This window comes from Pinus tabuliformis, chromosome 9, assembly GCF_031772625.1.
Source record: "Pinus tabuliformis cultivar Carrire ecotype Pingquan chromosome 9, CPIR1, whole genome shotgun sequence".
In the NCBI taxonomy this organism is placed as follows: Eukaryota; Viridiplantae; Streptophyta; class Pinopsida; order Pinales; family Pinaceae; genus Pinus; species Pinus tabuliformis.
The window spans coordinates 429024122-429039668 of NC_142307.1; the positions used below are offsets into that span (position 1 = coordinate 429024122).

At 34.6% G+C, this 15547-nt stretch overlaps 1 pseudogene; it reads left to right on the plus strand.

Moving 5' to 3' along the window:
- Positions 1 to 1087: 1087 nt before the first annotated feature.
- LOC149148986 (elicitor-responsive protein 3-like) lies at positions 1088 to 7781 on the plus strand (annotated as a pseudogene).
- Positions 7782 to 15547: the final 7766 nt, after the last annotated feature.

The following is a 15547-nucleotide window of genomic DNA, read 5'->3' on the forward strand; positions in this document are numbered from 1 at the left end:
AAGTCAGAGCATCGGGATCTGGTCCATTGGATGAGTGACACGTGGCACCATTCGAGCGGCTGGATCCTATCGGTCAGATATATGACAAGTGGCGTGACCGGAGCGGCCAGATATAAACATTGACAAGTGGAAGGTCTAGATGTGGCGTCTAATTATGAAGAGTGGGAATAAATTTAGCGTTTGTCATGTGGGATAAATGGTATTTCCATTATTCCCTTCAGTTAACGCGCCTGTCCAATTCGATATGGCAGCGTCCACGGTTCATAGAGCTACATACCAAGCGTCTGCACAGAGAGGGCAGCGTGGTATGCACATTTCCCACGAATCGGTCGGGTAATGGTTTTAAATATTGCCTCAGAGTTCAGTGCCAAAGCAGCTCTGGTAGCGCCACTCACTAGACCATCGTCCTTCGTGTGGATATCTACTGTGTAACATCCATTGAGCAGAGTCCGTGGATATCCAATCGTTCATTTTCTTCCAATCTGATTTCAATTCATCGCTCAATCAACTTCCACCTTAAATCCAAATTCCATGAATCAATGAGGAATACAACAGTTCAAGTCGAGCAAAATTATTTAGGTAATTCCTTTAATACAGAACAAAAATTCATAGGCCTTATGTGGTTGTGATTCGTAGGCCTTTTGCAAAACTGGGCATTGGGAGAACTGGTGATTTCTGAGCCTTTGATTTAAGTGTTAGACGATGAAAATAATCTCATCCATCCAATTGATTAGATGGGTATATGATGAGACCCCACAGATAGACGGTTGCCCTTGCTCGACGCTATGCTACTTCCAGGTGCACTTGCCCTCGCTCGTTACGTCGTAAGGCGTTTCCCTTTGAAATCAACTTTCCTCTTGGGTTACGTGTACATTTTTGAGCCTTTGATTTAAGTGTTAGACGATGAAAATAATCTCATCCATCCAATTGATTAGACGGGTATACGATGAGACCCCGCAGATAGACGGTTGCCCTTGCTCGACGCTATGCTACTTCCAGGTGCACTTGCCCTCGCTCGGAAATACTATATTCTAGGGCCCTGGATCTGTGGAAATCGGCTTCAGGAGGTAGAAGGAAAAGAATCAAGATGCCGAGGGGAACTCTGGAGGTGCTGCTCGTCAATGCCGAGGGGCTGCAAAACACTGATTTCCTCTGTAATATATTATCATCCGAGCCGATCTCTTGCGTTTTAGGCGATCTGATAAATCTTTGGATTCGAATATTGCTAATGAGACAGCTGAATTATGTGTTCTGGTGTATGTTCAGTTGGATCTTTTATTTAATTTTTCTCTAATGTGGCTGTGGTTGCAGGTAACATGGATCCCTATGTCATTATCCAGTGCTGAACTCAGCAACAGAAGAGCAGCATTGCGTCCGGTGAGTATGCATATTCGTATGGTTTTAGCCGTGTATTGAGAACAGATATTATTGAGAACATGGCTGACTATACTCCGCCTGCAACCCTTCATAATGATCTTTAGTGGAAATCTCTATTTCACGGGAGCCAATTTTGGGGTCGGCTGGGCAGAAGGGAAATCGAATTTTTCCGTGTCAAATCCCGCCTGGAAAACCTTTAGTACTCATTTTGATTATCAATCACCTTCCACGAAGGAGAGCCTTAGGGAATCCTACATAGTAAGCCATAAACCAACATTTTTACATAGAACTTGGAGTCTGCAATTCTCAATGTGGATTTAGTTTTTCATTTATGTTTTTTCAGGCCAAGTTTTATCCGAGTATCTTTTCTCAACTTCCTCTGTTCAGGTAAGACACAAAAGATATAAATCAGTAACAAAGGAGACCAATTAAAAATCTCTGTAACCCAATTAATTGTGTAAAATGAAGAATTGAAAATCGTATCATAACTCCAATATATGGAAGATGTGAGGAAGGAGTTCGATCATAAAAAAACAGAAAAAAATAAAGACTGAATACAATATCTTGCTACTAACTATTAACATCTGTGGATAACATAGCATCCAGAGTAAATAACATTCATACTGATTATAAAGACATGACACACAACTCCTTTACAATGAAGAAATAACCATGATTTGATTAAAAGAAAACAGCATTAGAAAAGTCCAGATTTTCATAAGCATATAGCGGTAGGTTACGGTTAGATTACTGTGAGATCATCCCCAAGGCATCTGAATGTCTCCCTCCTTAATAGTCTTTTTCTTCTTCTTGTTTTCACTTTTAGCTGTTTGACTCCTATGCCCAGTCACTGCAGCTAGATATGTTCAACAGAGGCATCCCAGGGCGATATATCAAATTTGACTTATCCTCCATAACAGGGATTAGGCTCAAAATATTCTGCAAAATAAAATCAGATTATATCTATTACAGCTTCAGGCAGAACCTTTTTACGCTATTTTTGTGGAACTACCTAAATCACGATTTCTTAATGCATTTGATTCATCTGATCTCAGATTCAAATGGAAAAGGTAAACCACTCATAAGATAAATTATATCAATCAAGTGAGAATGAATAGAAATTATATAAATAAACTGTATGTCGCATTCAAACTACAATCTTATATTGCATGATGAAACTCATTCTCTTCCTCTTAGTCTTAAGAGAAACTACTCTGAGGAACAAGCATAAAGTAATTAGACAACGAAATCTCCCCACATACAACTGTAAATAGTGCATGCCCAAACCAATACTAATGACTGTCAATTATCACAACAACACTAGTTTAGAGGTTGCCTTGGAGTGTATAGCATAAAACCCATTTGCCAGCGCCTCCTTCAGAAGAATCAATCACAGCTCAAATAATAGAGAAAATCTATTGACACAACTGACTATAGAGGAAAACTTTTTTAAGGTGTTGAACCAGACCTTGTAAGATTAGTACTTCGCAAACATGGCTTTTACCGGTATCAGAATTGACCAAAGTTCTGGTTAGAAACTCATTGGCAGTAGAACCCACTTCCTTAACTCTCCACAACATATTCTCTGATTGCCCTTCTTTGTACCAGAAAGCCAGAGGACCATCCACGAACCAGCCGGGTAGTATAAGGTTGACTAATACTTTTGTGAACCTTGGTACTATTGAGGTGGCAATGCTGTATTCAAAAACGTATCTGATCCGTAGTCCCTTCTTTGAGCCATGTGATTATCCAAGGCATCTGAAGTCATGAATCTAATGCCTCTGCTTTCATTATTTTCGGACATGGAAGATTTAATCGACGACTTTGCCCAGTGCTGAATTCCAGAAAGTGACTTCTTTACACAAAACTTCTAAACCTAATCTTTTAGTTTTGAATGAATTTCAACACATTTTACACACATTGGAAAAGATATTCATCCATATGCATTCTTAAAATCTCAAATCTGTTTTACAATTTTTACATAGAAGATATGCACCAATTTCTTAGTTTACCCAAACCAGGTCCTGAAGAATACCATATGACCATCTCCCAAAAGATTTTATACCCAAAGTTCCTGCTACTGCGCTGCCTCGTAGAATGCACACTGTCTCCAAAGCATAAGAGTCTTGGTTCTCTTTGACAATGAAATCTATCCAAATATTTAATGAAAGACTTCCATACCCAAAATAATAACAATAGCTTACATTTTCAAAGCCTCAGAAAGACAGCAGAGAGGTTGTTTTAGTGCCTAGTGAATGTGGTATTGCCCTCAACAGTGATAAAGGCTCCCACAATATCAAACATTGCACATTGCTCAATTAGTAAACAAAAAGAATAGAAAAATCACTGAAACAGTAAACAACTTTTCTGGCACTTCACTCATCATCATCCCTCATCAGGGATGAAAAGAAAGCATAACTCATCATCATCCCTCATCAGGGATGAAAAGAAAGCATAAATGATTTATTGAGATTGAGAAACAGTGATTGATACCATTGACAAATTTTATTTAGGGTGTAAAATCGTTGCAGTCATGTTCGTCTATGAATGATCATTTTGGAGATGATAATTTTGATGTTTTGTATTCAGAAATTCATAACGCATTGAACTCCAGAAACAAAAAAAACCATCAAAGAAAATCCATCACTTTTCCTGAACATTCTTGACAATTCTCTGGGGGTGTAGACGTTAGGGATAGTCTCTCCAATTTGACTGCAATCTCCTCAATATCCGCCTCTATTTCCCTTGTATTGTCTTCAGGCGTATCAGTCATTAAACTGATAGCTTCATTCCTTTTCCAACGAGCCACAACTTTTCTGATTTATAATCAAAGGCAGCAAATTTAAAAATTTCACTCAGGCTTTACAAGGGGACTATACATCTATTATTAGTGACAACCTTTTTAAAGGATTTACGCTACAAATGATTCAACAACAGTTTAATACACTTTCATTCTAATACAATCGTGCCTTAATACCAACGGACAACCCCCTATGAATGTATGCAATAGCGGATCAGCGTTTAGAGTTCACACCCGGCCATCATAATTAAATAATAGAATTGTCTGCCGCAGACAGACTAGGCACACATTAATCTACCGCAGCAACGCTCTTTTGAGCCCGCACTTGTAAGTTCAACCGGCCACCACACGTAGTTGAGAGCCCTCTCTGCGCAAACAGCTAGGAACCACTAATGAAAACCATGCAGAATAATGAAACTAACTCTGTATTCGACCAAACAGAATAATGAAACAGTCACGTATATACAACATATAAGGTTTTACCATCGCCAAGCTGCCTTAATACACAGGTAATTATATATCACATGCAATCAATCACGCATGTTAGGAGCTGTGGAGATTCTTCAACTTTCTGGTGTATTTACCTCTTCTGTTACTGCTGCCACTGGTGCCTCTCCTCAGCTGGAGCAACAATTGCATTCCTCTGCTTTGTTTCTGCATTCTCTGGGCACTCAAAAACTCTATGTCCCAACTTATTGCATCTGTAACATTTTATTTCTCTGCCTCCTCCTCTGAATCTCAGAAAAATTATTTGTGATGAGTCATATTATGATTTACATCTTCAAGAAATACTTCGTATCCTTTTTCAAAAAATACTCTGTATCCTTTTTCCAATTATTTTGGCTGTGGCATCGCATGGGCCGTGTTGTGGTTACTCTCTGATGCCCTGTCATTGCGTTTTAGTGGTTGTTCTCTCTAATCTCCATGTCATTAATTGGTTGAAAAGGCAAAGACCAGCCGTGGGCAGCTTCTTGGCTATTCACAAGTTCATCTGATTACTTTTATATCAATACAAATATGAGGTCTCCGTTTGCTTTTAAAAATAAGAAATTGTTATGGTGCAACTAATGACTATATGGTATCGTTTGTTGCTTGCAGTCCTGGCTACTGTGCTAGACATCACAAACACTCGAGATGATTCTCAAGTTATTTTAAAGGTACGCTACCTCATAAAAAATATTATGGAGTGCTTATGACAGTAGGTGGTAACATAAGTCTTGTTATAGATGTTCGATCCAACTTTAAGAATTATGATGAATATAATCCAATCTTGCAGCATCTAGACCTATGGATAGTTATGTTTGGTTCGACAGTAGATTTTGATATATGTTTTTTTTTTTTATTGAAACATGGAATTTCCACATACAATATTCTTAATTTATGTTGATTATTAGCTATGAATGTGGGGACATGCCATCTGACCAACTATTCTTTATCCCATGAGGTAAGAAAATCAGTAGTTCAGAAGCTCATTAAATAATGGGGTTGTTTGACATGCTGGTGGATTGCAATTGACTGGTTCTGTTCAAGATATCATGTGGTATGACCCTACTTGCATTAACAACACAGGTGTTCGTGTCAAGATAGAAATAACTATGTACAGTGAAACTGGTTCTATTATTAGTTTGTAAAGCTTAAGTGTGACCATGGCAACATTGACCATCTTAGTTTTCTTGAAGTATCCATGACTTGGTAAAAACTTGAATTATACCAGGTTCGTGGCAACATGTTGAGGGATTCATCAGATGTTGCAACCTTGAAGCCCTGTGCCCTTACTCTTGTAGAAGGTAACCAATAACTCTGCTCCCCCATTTGAACAAGTCAGGGGAGATAGCTAGAAATTTTGTCTTGCCTTTCTTTAAAATATAAATGTTTTTATCTTGAGTATGCATATTCCTATGGTTTTAGCCGTGTATTGAGAACATATATTATTGAGATCATCGCTGACTAGTCCCTGATAAATAGATCCCCAATCTCTGATAAAATTCTTCCGTTCCCATAATTTTTAAGTTTGTTTATAGGTATCCAGGGTTCAAATGCTTTTCAAACAATGGAGAAAATGGTTACATCGTTTTAAGAAAGAGTTAGTGGTGAGGTCTTAGTTATGACTGAGTGCCCCTGGATTATCTGTGGGAAGAAGAAATTACACAAATCTTTTCTATATGCGGGGGAAGTAGGGAGATTTCACAAATTTTTCCCCCAAAAATATATAGAGTTAAAGATTAATAGATCGGATCTGTGAAATTGGAGGTAAAGGTAGCAATCCCGAGTGGAATGAGCAATTTGTTTTCATTGTAGCCGACGGGGTTGCTGAACTCACCTTAAAAACAATGGACAACGATGGAAACACGGATGACTTCGTTGGGGAAGCAAGGTGCAAATGAGTCTCCAGCATTATGATCTCAGTCATTTTTTCAGATCCTACAGTCTTTCATCGTTTTTCAATATTTTTGTTTTCTGATCATATATCTTTATATTTCTGATTGTGGTGCACAACATTCCCCTCGAGGGAGTATTCATGGAAGGAAGCCTACCCCCGACTTCCTACAATGTTGTCCTTCCAGACCAGAACTACTGTGGGGAGATAAAAGTTGGCCTCACATTCACTATTAAGGTAGATTCTATATATGCAGAGGCTCTTTATATCAGAAACATTTTTTTGCATGGTAATAGGATGGATTCATATTAGCTCTGGATATTGACCAATCACTATAAATTTCATTTTCAAATTTTGTTTTATAGATGTAAGAAGATAATCTCAATAAAAAGTTTAAACTGATTCCTTCTAGATCTTTTAAAGCTAAATATCTTTTTAGAATTTAATGGATTTAAGGATATAAAGGATCTATGGATATAAAGGATGTATTGTAGATTTTGACAATATTCAAGATATATGAATAATAGAATTTGAAAATCTTAGGGAGCAATACAAAGTTTAAACTTTAAAGTTAAATACTTTTCTAGAATTTCATGGATCCATGAATATGGTAGGTTTTGAGTATATTCAAGACCCATGAATATTGTAGAATATGAGAATCTTAGAGAGATTACAAATAAGATTAAGGTGAAACAGGTCAAACAAATTGACCAGATTCTATCATATTCTCAAATTCTAAAATATTCCCAGAATTTATTATCAAATTAATTTAGATTCCATAACCCTAACATGTAATTGTGTTTTTTCATATAAATTCCCATCAAATTACTTCAATCCTATGAACTTAAATATGTTTTTTCATATTATGGTGATTGGAAATTGCAGGAGGAAGAAGATTGCTGTGAGGAAGCAGCAACGGAGGAGGTCGGAGGGTGGAAAGAAAGCTCCCACTGACCATTCCTTTCAATTGTTATGTTCAGTAGGTCACATAACATAGAAAACCTTCAAAGAAATCGAATGTACTATCGCATCAAATGCAAGAAATTCTCAAATAGTGTTTATTGGGAGTATATCATTCTGAAATAATGTTTATTGGGAATATATCTGCATCTTTCCTCGCCTATGACTCTCTTTTAGTGTCGCATCTTACACACAAATTCTGAAACAGTGTATCCACATCGTTCCTGGACTATGACTCTTTTTGTGTGGTTTGATGTTTATCTTTTCTACCAATCATTGAAACTCTTCATGGAAACGTTGTGATTTCTCTAGAGACTATACAGAATGGATTTCCGCACTCTATGCCTTACGACGTTTTCTTTGCAACATCTGGTGCAAATGCTAGTATATATTATAATATTTATAAAGCGGACTCATCCTAATATTTTTCCGTTTATTGTTTAAATGGTTTTCAAAAAATTCTTCACGGTAATATTTATCTAATAGTTGATATTTATCTAATAGTTGAGTGCGAGAGTTATTTTCTTTGATGCTGGGTTCAGGGTTATACAAGTGAACATTCATTTTTTATGGTTAAATTTTATTAGTTTACTATTGAAGTAGATGATCGGAAAATGAATAAAGGAACAAAAACAAATGGAGCAACTTGACATATGTAAAGCATGCAATCTTTCTCTAAATTTACAAAGCTCTATGCAAAGGTGGGGAATTAGATAATAATATATGAGTTTGGTTGTGCAGGACATATATTAATATTCAATGTTTTTAATTTACAAATAATTGAAGACATGCCATGTTTTTAATTTATAAAATAATAATAATTGAAGACATGCCATGTTTTTAATTTATAAAATAATTATTTGAAGGTTGTTTATTGCTAGCTAAAAATTACATATATGAACAATCCATGTTTTTAATCCACTAAATAATTATATCTTAATTGTATATGGTTAATTAAAAATTAAATTAGTTTTTTCAAAATATTTATATAACAAGATTTATTATTAATATTTTTTTAATATTTATTTATATAAATTTCATATATTTGTATGAGTGTGTTTAATAAGAAAAAGAGAAAGTTATGAAATCATATAATATTTTCTTTTGATTATTATTATAATAATAAATTGAGGATAAATATAATACAAGTGTTTATCATAAAAATCTTAAACAATATGGATATGAAATACAGTATGCCAATGGAAATTATAATTTTAATTCTGGAAACTTTATTTTATTTTAGTGTTTGAGAATTGCATTCTCATAAGGTACAATAGATTTGTGTCAAATTCAGAATTCCAAATCGAAGAACTACAATACTCCATGGGTTCGAGAAATACCACTAATGAGAATAGTGAAATGATTTTGAAGGAGCATTTTTTATTTGATCCTTTAATTTTTGAGGATAAGCACTTTCTTGTGTGTGTGTTCCAAATCCTCATAAAATTGGATGTAGCCCTAAAAAAAAGAGTTGATGCATGGTTTCCCACATTTCAAGTATTATATATTTGTTGGTTAATGTCATGCTTTGGTGGCTAATGACATGAGATTTCATGAGCTCATGAATACCTTCAAGAGTGTCAAATTATGAGGTATTCCTTCATCTGAAGAAATTTCATTATGGTATTTCGATGGGTCTCATCAACAAATTTAAATGCAGGAAGATTACTGAAGAACACTTCAATGTAAACTACAAAGGATATTATCATCCATGGAAGCTATAGCAAGGTTCTTGTTGAACCGTATCATATGGGGAAGCCTCATAGAAAAGGATATGAACTTAATATCCACCTTTGCAAGCTCCCACACTATGTATACTTTGAAGGGAAATTCTCCCTTGGTTCAATGAATGCAAAAGAAAATACTACACACTACTTGAGAAGGTTGGAGATTCTTTTCAATTGAGACAAATGTGAGGAGTCCAATCCTATTTTCAAGAATGGCGAAATGTTAACATGAATGCAACCCAACAAATGCAAGTCCACTAGTGCATCATCAATGATTGCATATTTGAAGATGAAAAAAAATGGAAAAAACATAACTCCTTGCATGCCATTGGGAACAATTCTATAACGCCATCTTGCAAATGGAGAACCCATGAAAATTCAAATTTCTCAAAAATTTCTCTGAACACTAAAAGAGGGATTTGATTCTACTTGAGAATGTCACACTTTATACATACACCATTACAATTGTATACTTTTTGATCAAATATTAAATATAAAATAAATAATGAATCTACCATTATCATGAGAGCAAGTTTCTTAGAATCCCTTTTGAGAAGTGTAGCAAGAAAGTCTCAATTTGACTTTGCCTTGGTCAAATTGAGAAAATTCGAATTTCCACATCAACAGACAAATTGGAGGTATTTAACTAAGGTGGCATGGCTCTTGTCACTTAGTTAGCTTAGTAAATTTGAGTTAGAGGGCTTGTAGTTCAATTAAGCATGTGAGATTGCTAATTTGTAGCAATCAAGGTCAATTATGTCCAGTTCTTTTCGGTTAAACTAGTTCTAACAGTTGATGGAACTAGTGGAAGGTCAGTGGTGCAATGGGACAATAGTATAAATAAGTGATCATCTAGTTAACTGATCAGTCAACCACATATAGCTCATGCATGCAAAGAATTCAAGTTCCCCATTTGTGGTGGAGATTCCAAGGCAGTGTAACGTCAACTGTAGATTAGTCTTGAGTGTACATATGTTGTATGCAACCAGAGATCAACCTTGGGAATTTCACAATCAATTGGAGGAAAATTCCTAAAAAATAGGGGCCTAATTCCTTAGGATTGGCGCAAGGAAATAGGGGCTCAAGTTGAGGTAGAAATTGAATAACTCTGGGTAAAAGCTTCTCATTGAGCAGAGAGATAGTTTATTCACTTGTAGGTTTTGCTTAGAGCGAGCAAGAAATTGTAATACATTCTCCATTCATCTGATTAATGCAAGCAAGCTTAAGGGAATTTTATCAGTTGGTTTCCCTAGATAAATCTGTGTACTTGTGTATGTGATTGATGCATGTTTATGAATGATGTTCTAAATTGTGAATTAATTTCTGCAGAGTAGTAGAGTAGAATTGTGTCTCTTGATTGATATTAAAATTCTTGAGTAGTTGTAATTCTATCACCATAGTTCTACAACCCTTGCACTTTGGTGACTGGTTGCCATTAATTCTAGAATTTCTCAAACTTAAGCTACAAGTCTTCAATCATTGCAAACATGCCTTAGAGAATGCGACATAATGAAGACCTGCCTCCATGTTTTTTTTTGAGTTTATGAGATAACTTTAGGTATGGAATGCTTTGGATTGCCATTTAGCATAACCTTCAATGCATGCATAGGTGGGGAATCCTGTGTGGGCTTTCTTTCCTAGTTTGATGAAAAATGAGTTCTTTAACTTATGCAATCCACTCTACCAAAAATAACTCATTTTCAGTTCATAATGATAGGCTTAAGCTTCTTCATGTTGACAAGGTTGGAATTCTATCATACTTTGGGAATGCTACCTTTGTCGGTATTGAATTTGGCACTTAGTTCAATGCCTTACTTGTCACAAATTTATGCATACTTCATTTTTTCTTTCCATTTAAGATTTTTTTTTTTTTTTTTTTTTTTTTTTTTTTTAATTCTAATAAAAATCATGCATGATTGTAACTTGGATTTCAATATAATAATCAATGATAGATGGTCACATCGAATTTTTAGTCATTAGATCCTTCATCCAGAAGGAAGCGAGGTATTGAAATGCACGTGCACTCACCAAGTCAAGAAGTATTTACAAAAACCCATTTTCGGGGGCTGAAATTCCATTGAAAGACATTGCCATATGCAAATTATATGTGCTTTATGAGCATTGCGTCATTTAAATAAAAACATTGCTGCTATTTTAATGTTACACAATCTCATATTGGTTGGTTACAACTTCCATTGAAACTGCCGATCTGGAATCTAGGTCATGTACACACAAAGTGCTCGAGCATATGCATTGAAAACATGATAAGCATTTGTATTTTAATCTCACAAAGCATAATATTTATTACAAATTTATCCTTCCATTTTATGTGAAGGATTTGGTTGTTTGAAAGCAATTTGTACTTCACGGAAGTAATTTTCAAAATTAGTCAATCTATAATATCTTCTTTATTTTAACATAGTAAACACACATTATTTGTCATAACATTGTAAACTATCAAATTATTTATAAGTTTTAGTATTCTTATGTTTTCATTAAAATTATAAAGAGTTGTATTTAAAATGTGAATTTGTGCTCTTCATTTAATGTATAAAGATATAGTAATTAAAATGTGACTTCTTGAGGAGTATTAACGGTCTTAAGAAAGGCATTAAAATTGGGTTGTAATTAGAAGATATTGCATTTGGTGGTAATATTAGGTAAAACTAAAGTATTAGGTTTATATATGTATTTTAAATTTGAGTTTTATAAGTGAAAGATATGTGATCACAAAACCTATTAATCATAATGTGTGTTAGTTATTGTTTATCTTGGACTTTTCTTGGAATTATTTCTTATCCTGAACTCTTGAGAATATGTTTCAATCGATACAACATTTTTAAGTTTGCTCTGTTTAAGGATCTAAAATGAATTGAACCCCCCCTTCTACTCTTGGTTTGATTAAATAATTTCCTCAAACATGGCCAATAGTCTCTTGATATTTATTGAAGGGATCTCTTGTAGGATTTCACCGACGTCTTAAGTTTGAATGAACAATGGACATTCTTGCAAACTTCTATCAGAGTCCAGATCACCCAGAAAGGAGTAAATGGGTTCTTGCTATTAGAAGATCCTATGGATTTTGAGTCATCATGATGGGGAAGGGAACGATGGCACAAAAAATTTCACAATCAATAAATAGTTTTTTATGTCAATTGGACAAACTTTATGCAATTATTGAGCACAAATTTACTTTATTGTATTGATATTGTCCACCTTACGCATGTCAATGATTATGGTCAAAATAATGCAAGAAATTCACAACCATGATGTTAGATTCTATAAATATTTTTTTAGAGAAGTACAAAATAGTACCATGAATAACATGCTATTTCTTTTTTCTTGATTGCAGGTGTTGTCTATGATATAATTTAGTTCCACTTTTTGTCTGATAATCGAGTGATGTAGGATGATAATTATGGATCTATAATTGGCTCCTTGTTGAGGCTATTTTCTCTTTGACTCAATGCATTAGGGATATTGGTTTTTCAAATTTGTGGAAATGGTCTTAATGGAAACTAAATTTGGGAATGAATAACCCCATCCAAAGAAGGGACAAAGGTTTCAAATAAATGAAGAAACTGACTTCTTCTTCCCACATGAAACATGGTGAAAATATTGCTCCCCTTAGTGACATAATGATGATCCTCTTCCTACCTCAAAGTGAATTTGCATTTGTTGGACAAAGTACGTGACATAATGATGATCCTTAGACATGCTCTTAGTCACCTCTTGATCACCATCTACATTCTTGGATGTGCTTGATCTTTTTCGCCTCTTGATTCAGACATTGCTTGGGAAAAAGGTAGACTACACCAAAGTCAATATAAGTTTTATGCTAGCTATAATTTTCCTTCAGTGACTGTTCTGTAAAAAATCATAAACTTGTTCAACTTCAGCCTTATGTTGGAGTTTATGTACAATAAATAATTGTCTCTACTAATTTTATCTTGAACAAGTGCCTTTTTTAAGTGACAAACACTTCAAGCATAACTTATCTTCCAGTTGTTTGGAATAAAATACTTCTGCTATTTTGCAGTTTATTGGACAAGTTCTTCAAAATAGACTTGTGAACCTCCTAGTTTAAGAACTTGGTGTTGAAATTTGGGTAGCTATGGGATGAATGTGCCCAAAGGGAAACCCAACTATCCCAAGGGAAGCCCATCTCACCTCTAATATGAATTCAATTTGGGTAAAGGGAAATTTATTATTTAAATGTGCAAATTGGTATAACACTCATCTCATTAATATCTAACGTGGAAAGTTTCACATTAGGAAAGACATTATTAAAGAGAAATAAAATATTATTTTAAGTTAAATTTTGAATTATTGTTTTTGTCGAAAACAAGGTCAAGTTTGCTTTCCCTTCTTTCATATCATATTCTCTATATATTGACATACTCATTCGTCCATAACATATATCAATTTGAGGGAATGATATCGATGGTTTGTATAATCTTCTGATGCTTGTGTCTATTATTTGTGGCTCATCATATTCTTGTTGACTTTCTTTGCGCACGTGTATGCTCAAAGACTTGTTTATTAAGTGTATACATGACACACAATGACTCATATATATTATGGCTTTGCAAACTATTGTGGTTCACATTCATTTGGTAACTCAATACGTTATGGCTTGGATAACTGTTGTGGTTTGCATTCATTTGGTGACTTGCATATGTTATGGTTCATGGTTCTTTTTTATGACATCGCTTGACAAAATTAAAAAGTGACATCATGGCATTACACCATAAAATTGTGACACTCTCTTTTGCTGTGTGACATCGTGGGTCCACATCATTCGATACAACAACTCGAGATTTCATATCATTGACTTGTACAAATTAGTAGATCATAGTTGCATGCAACTCTGTCAGCATCGTTCTGACGGTGGCACATACATGTATAGTGGCTCATATACCTTTCTTAGTGGCACATACATTTACAATGGTTTGTATGCCCTTCATGGTGGCTAATATATTTACAATGGTTTGTAATGGTTTGTATATCACTCACTATGGAACATATATCCTTAAAATGGTTTGTATATTCTCACATTAAGCCCATGACTAACATATGATGACAATGGCTTTCATATACATATTTGTGCCTTGTTATGAAACAACTCTATAGGTTGCAATGTTATATGATTCATGTTTGTATGAATGACATTATAATGAATAGGCAAGGATCACCATTATGTATATATACATTATGAGATTGTAATATCTATAGGACTCATTGATATGGTATGGTAGCATTCTAATATAAGCGATATGACATTACCTATATACACAACACTGATTTGTATGATAGACATGGTTGACACCCTTACCACATTTATGATATGGAAGAAACCATATGTATGTCATAGCAGACATCGTATGATATGTATGACATGGAAGACACCACATATATGACATGGAAGGCACCACATGTATGATATAACATACACCTTATGATATGTATGACATGGAAAACACCACATGTATGTCATAACAAACACCTTATGGTATGTATGACATGGTAGACACCACATTTATGACATAGCAAACACCTTATGGTATGTATGTCATGAAAAACATTTTATAGTATGTATGACATGGAAGAAACCACATCTATGACATGAAAGACACTACGTGTATGACATAACATACACCTTATGGTATGTATGACATGGAAGACACCTCATGTATGGCATAACAGACACCCTATGGAATGTATGACATGGAAAAAACCATATGTATGATATGGAAGACACCCTTATGTGGCTTGGTATGGTTGGGATCTGATGTGGTAGTTCCTTCAATATGGCTGTCACTTTGTTACAATAGAGATATTTTGGAGGGAGAGTAAGAATTTTTATTTTTATTTATTTATTTTTTAAATTGTATTTTTGGCTTATCTCTTTATAGGTTTACTCAAATTTCAAGTGTATATACTCTTTAGATGCAAAATCAAATTCCACATCCAATGAGTACCCATTATGCATACTTTTGAGAAACCCACATTGATAAAAATTGAAGATACATTAAAAAACATGTTAAACACACCTTTTTAATGTATATTCAGTTTTATCAATGTGGGTCTTCTCAAAAGTATGCATAATGGGTACTCGTTGGATGTGGAATTTGATTCTGCATCCAACGAGTGTCTACACTTGAAATTTGAGTAAACCTATAAGGAGATAAGTCAAAAATACAATTAAAAAAAATTAGTTTTCTTCTTTTCCCTCAAAAATCCATAACCATTATTTTATTATTTTAACTAGTATTTTATTATTAGGAGGCCACTTTTAGGGAAAAT